Here is a 6,064-nt window from a genome sequence, read left to right as displayed (position 1 = left end):
CCCCCCCCCCCCCCCCCCCCTGCCTGCCACTTTGGTTCCACGCGGTTCCTGGCTACATGGCCAAGACCACAGAATGCAGCAGGAGCCAGCCTGGCCCCATGGTTCCCAGCTGGCTCCTGCTGCATTCTGTTGCTGCTGCTGGCCCTGGCCCCAGGGTACCTGCTCGTTTGCTGCCACTTCCCCCCGCTCCTACCACTGCTGCCCTTCCCTGGCTGCTTCCCTTCCCTTCCTTCCCTGCCCACTGCCACCGCTCCCTCCCCCGCCTCCACCCGCTGGCCACTTCAGCAGTGCATGGTTCCCAGCTGCATGGTCAGGACTGCAGGATGAAGCAGGTGCCAGCCCGCCTGGCCCAGCCAGGGCCCCATGGTTCCCAGCTGGCTCCTGCTGCACCGTGAGGTCCCAGCCATGCAGACAGGAACTGTATGGTACATGAGATAGATCAGCCCAGCTAGCAGTACACAGTTCTTGGCTGCATGGCCTGGACTGCACAGCAGAGTAGGAGCCAGCTAGGAAGCGGGGTGGCTAGGCCTAGCTGGCTCCTTCTGTGCCGGCGATCCTTTTCCCCACCCCCTGCTCCCTCTGTCTGTTCTTATCTCAGTGTTTTTCTCAGGCAGACGGAGGGCGGGGGAACAGCCACAGGGTCCTAGGCCAGAAGCCTCTAGGCAGAAGATTCTGGTTTCGGGGTCGGGGTGACGTGGACCTTGCTGCTGTAACCACTGGGTCCTGCTGCTAGTTCCCCCTGGGTTCTGCTGCTGCTCGCACCTTATCATGTTTGACAGGCAGCCAAGGGCAGATAAATATTAATTTTCTAAATTTTTTAGGGGCTCTGCAGGCTAGGTTGACTGGCCTGGCGGGCTGGATCTGGCCCATGGGTTGTGTTTTTCTCACCCCTGCTCTACTGCATGTTTTCACAGCAGCATTTCATGCCTTGTGCGGGGATTTCATAGATTTCATAGATTTTCTTAGACATTAGGGTTGGAAGGGACCTCGGAAGAACATTGAGTCCAGCCCCCTGCCCAAGGGGCAGGAAGTCAGCTGGGGTCACAGGATCCCAGCAAGATAAGCATCCAAATTTCTCTTGAAGGTGTTCAATGTAGGTGCTTGAACCACCTCTGATGGCAGGCTGTTCCAGACCTTGGGGGTTCAGACAGTAAAGAAATCCTTCCTTATGTCCAGCCTGAAATGGTCTTGCAGTAGTTTATAACCATTCGACTTCATCATCCCTTGGGGTGCTGTGGTGAACAAATGATGCCCCAGATACTGGTGGTCACCTCTGATAAACTTATAGGTGGCCATCAGATCTCCCCTGAGCCTGCGCTTTTCCAGGCCAAAGAGTCCCATAGCTCTCAGCCTGTTGCCATAAGGTCTGTTTTCCTGACTTTTGATCATGTGCACGGCTCTTCTCTGAACTTTCTCAAGCTTCTCCACATCCTTTTTGAATTGTGGGGCCCAAAACTGGGCGCAATACTCCAGCTGCGGCCTCACTGAGGCCAAGTACAATGGGACAATGACGTCTTGGGATTTGCTTGAGAAGCATCTATGGATGCAAGCCAGCATTTTGCTCGCTTTACTTGCCACAGCATTGAATTGAAGGCTCATGTTCATCTTGTGGTCAAGGATGACCCCGAAGTCTCTTTCTTCCGTAGTGCAAGCCAGCGTAGCACTGCCGTGCCTATAGGCATGCTGCAGGTTTTTCCTCCCAAGGTGGAGAACCTTGCATTTTTCAATGTTAAATACCATCAGGTTCTCATCCGCCCATTTGCTGAGCCTGTCCAGGTCAGCCTGGATTGCCCTCCTGTCTTCAGTGTGGATGCGTTGCCCCAGAGTTTGGTGTCATCGGCGAACTTGGCCAGTCCGCTTCTGACTCCAGTGTCCACATCATTAATGAAGATGTTGAACAATATGGGTCCAAAGACAGAGCCGTGGGGGATCCCACTGGTCGCAGGGCACCATGACGATTGACTTCCGTCTGTTACCACCCTCTGGGTCCGACCACGGAGCCAATTTTTCAGCCAGTGGATCGTGGTGGGCCCAAGACCACAGTTGGCCAGTTTCACCAAGAGGTGATCATGGGATACCAGATTGAAGGCTTTTTTGAAGTCAAGATATATGCCATCCATCTCTTCTCCCTTGTCCAGGTGATACGTCACCTGACCATAAAAGGAAATGAGATGGGTTAAGCAAGACCTACCCGCAACAAACCCGTGCTGGCTATCCCTCAGGATGTTGGCGTCGGCCAGTCCATTAAGAATGGCCTCTTTAATAAACTTTTCTAAGATCTTCCCCGGGATAGAAGTCAGGCTGATGGGCCTGTAGTTTGCCGGATCCACTTTCCTCCCTTTCTTGAAGATAGGCACCACATTGGCCTTCTTCCAGTCTTTGGGCACTACACCAGAGCACTAGGAGTTCTCAAAGATCTGTGCCAGGGGCTGGGCTATGATGTTTGCGAGCTCCTCCAAGTACCCTGGTGTGTAGATTGTCAGGGCCAGCTGACGTGAAGGTATCCAGCCTCTCAAGGTGTTCCTTCACAAGGTCAGCATTGATGGGGGGCAGGGGATCTCCCTCACCTGGACCTCCCTGTCCCGTAGTGGGCAGGGGCATCCCCTGGGACTGATGAAAGACCGACACAAAGTACCCATTTAATAGGTTGGCTTTTTCCTGGGCATCAGTTGTCAGTAGTCCCATCTGGTTTAGCAGGGGTCCAATGTTGCCCCTGCTTTTCCTCCGGCTCCACACATATCTGAAAAAGGACTTTTTATTATCCTTGATACTTGAAGCTAGTTGGAGTTCAGTTGCAGCCTTGGCTTTCCTGGGTGACAGTGACCACAAGCTGATAACCTTCACCATCTGCTGTAAAGCTGGCAAGTCCTCCCTGCAGGACTGGACCAGTGGAGAATATTCCTCCTTGGAGGTGAATCCCATTCTCCCTCCTTTGTAGGCCTTTCTTTTTAGCCTTAGGAGGTCTGCTAGATCCCTGGAGAGCCAGAGGGACTGCTGTGCCCTCTTGCTGCCTTTCCACCGAGATGGAATAGAATTAGCTTGTGCATTGAGGATTGCTCCCTTGAGGAGCATCCACTCTTCCTGAACTGCCCTCCCCCCAGGGTTGTGGTCCCTTAGGGCCTCACTGACAAGCTTCCTGAGCTTGTCAAAGTCAGCTTTCCTGAAGTCAAGGACTTCAGTGTTGCTGACTGACTTGCCAGCTTTACAGTGGATAGTGAAGGTGATCAGCTTGTGGTCACTGTCACCCAGTTTCCCACCAATCACTAGGTCGCCGATTAGGTCATCTCCAGTTACCAGTACCAGGTCAAGCAGCACTTTACCTCCCATTGGCCCGTAGACTTCATGAGTCAGGTAGAGGTCATCCATGCACGATAGGAAGCTTTGTGACTGCTTGGATTTTGCTGAGTGATCCTCCCACGAGATATCTGGGTAGCTGAAGCCACCTATGACAACCATAGTCCTGGATACACAGTTACAAAACTTGCTCTTTTGCAGTTACTCTTGCAAAAGAGCAAGATTCAGTGAGAATTACCTGGGGATTTTTTTACGAGTCTTAGGTTGCAAACAGATGTGTCTTTGTCCTGCCATGAAATCCAAGGAAAAAGACGTCCCTGCTTTTTGTCATGCCCTAAATGCCCAAAGATGGTGGCATGGTGATTTCTAGTAATACTTTGTGCCTCCTATTTGAGATGGACATCTATTTGTTTATGGTATAATAGCTGCCTGGGCTGCTTGCACTCTTCAGAGGTCCTGAGCAGGAATTCCCCAGGCTTCAGGGGACCAATCCTATGAGACAGTAGCCCCAGGTGCCTGGCCCCAACACAGGAGCACCCCAGGGAACACTATGTGTTCCTCACTCCATGACCCAGGAATTCCTTTATATCCTGGGGACATGTTTTACACTGCAGAATAAGGGACCCCATAGAGTTCCCTGTTCAGTGCCTGCAGACACCTGGCCTGGGAACTCACCTAAAGGGGAATTCTCCTGAAAACACAAAGTGGGGAATGTGTGGGGTTCCCTGGGGTGCTCCTGGGTTGGGGCCAGATATCTGAGGCTGTTGGCCCACAGGATTGGGCCCCTAAAGTCCTAGGAACAGCATGGACCTGATCCTGCAGAACTGTGGCCCTGGGTGGTGCAAGTCTCTGCTAATCAGTCAGATCAGCTGTGCTCAGACAGCCAGGCACAACTGAACCCGATGCAAAAAGGACATCTGTTTGCACCCTTGGTTCCAAAAGGGGACATCTAAAGTTTGCCACTCAAGTCCCCATTTAGACCCCTCAATGCATGTTTTAAATGTATTGCATAGATTGTATATGTACATGTATGTATGAAAGTGTGGATGCTTCAATTAACAATTAGGTGCCTAAATAGTTTTAGATGCCTAATGTTATGCATCCCAATTTGAAAATTGAGTCTAAACCTCTTAGCCTTAAAGAAACAGATGTATTTTCCCCATATAGAGAGGATGATGAACAGCCTTCTTTCCTATGTGTGTATATAACCACAATTTAAATAGTATAGGTTTAAACCTTCTAGGGTAATCAGTTCTTTTTTCTCTCCTAAGAAGGTCTAAGGGACAGTAGGAGGCTCTTTATCCTGAGAGAACTTTGAGCTAGACTGTATGGGAAATAGCTGATCAGATATCCAGAGGACATGCAATGTGTATCAGGGAATCAGGTAGTTAGCGCAAACCATGTTGTGCCTGTAACTGTTGAGATTCCTTTTAAAAATAGTTGTCTTCCAGACTCACAATGGGAAGGACCAGGCAGCAGGGACATAAAGACTGAGTCTGGGTTATTTGGTTATTATTTTATTTATGAGTTGTATTGTGGCAGCATCAAAAGGATTCAGTCGGGATTGGAGCCCTGTTGTGGTGGATGCCATACAAACACATGCAAGGGTTGTCACTGTGTCTAAGAGTTTGCAGTCCAGCATGATGCAGTAGGAAATGGAATAAGACAAAAGGTGACCGGGGACAGGAGGACATGTATTTGTTCAGGCTCCTGATGCACATAGTGTGTGCTTCAGCAGCAGAAATGCAGGTTGTAAATATTCATCCTCTGCTTTAAACTTTGATCTTTACTTCTCCCTCAGGAGCCCATTAAAACAGGATTCTTGCCCTTCCCAAACCCCTGCCCAGCATTTTATCACCCATGCTCCCCCTTTACATGCCTTTATTCCTTCATGTTCCCTTTCTGGTTTATTTTACTTACTCCATTTCTCTGTCGTTATTATTCTACTTGTCCACCCCTCACAGCTGAACACAGTAAATTCTTCTTCCCTGTCCTCCCTCGACCATTCAGCCCCTGTGCCCTGCATCCTCATGGTCCCCGAGTCATTACACTCCTCTCTTCCAGACAGCCATGCTGGCACTGATGCGAGTTTCACTGGTTACCTTAGAGGGTGGCAGTAGAAATATCTGCAGAGAGATTATGAAATTCCCCACCAGTGTTGCTGCCACTCTGTGAACAGTCCCTGAGATGTCTAGATTGCAGTGCAGTATAGAGATACCCATGCTAGTTTGGGTCCTGGAAGCCCCCTAACCAGCAGCACAGACCTCCCTATGGGCTAATCTGGGGTTCTGGTTCTGTCTCCAGGTGTGCTGGTGGATGGGATTCATGCACCATGTTGAATTTGGCTGAAGGTCACAGCTTGGGTGCCTTCTCCTTCCCCCTACTCCCCTGCCGAGTGCAGGGTATGGGGGGAGGGAAAACTCCAAACCCATTCTGCGTCTCCCGGTAGCTATTGTAACTTTCTGCCTTCCTTTTATTCTCTGAAATAGTCCATATTGCTCTTTCCATTTTTTCTGGCAAACTGCAGATTGCATGCTGATGTCTCCATATGGCTGTATCTAATATCTATCTAATACAGTACCTTGCTAAATGATGTGTCATTAAGAAACGTCGAGAGGTGTGAGCATAGCACTGCCTGGAACTACCTACCTGAGTCCTTTGTAACTTTGAGATAACTTTGAGGCCCGCGATCTGGTCACAGCCTGCTGGTCACCTTATCTTCAGATAAAGGTCAGCATGCACTTAGGTAGTTAAGGAAAGAGTCTTATAG

The sequence above is a fragment of the Alligator sinensis genome, unplaced genomic scaffold (assembly GCF_000455745.1).
Source record: "Alligator sinensis unplaced genomic scaffold, ASM45574v1 scaffold651_1, whole genome shotgun sequence".
In the NCBI taxonomy this organism is placed as follows: Eukaryota; Metazoa; Chordata; order Crocodylia; family Alligatoridae; genus Alligator; species Alligator sinensis.
This window is presented reverse-complemented; position numbering follows the sequence as displayed.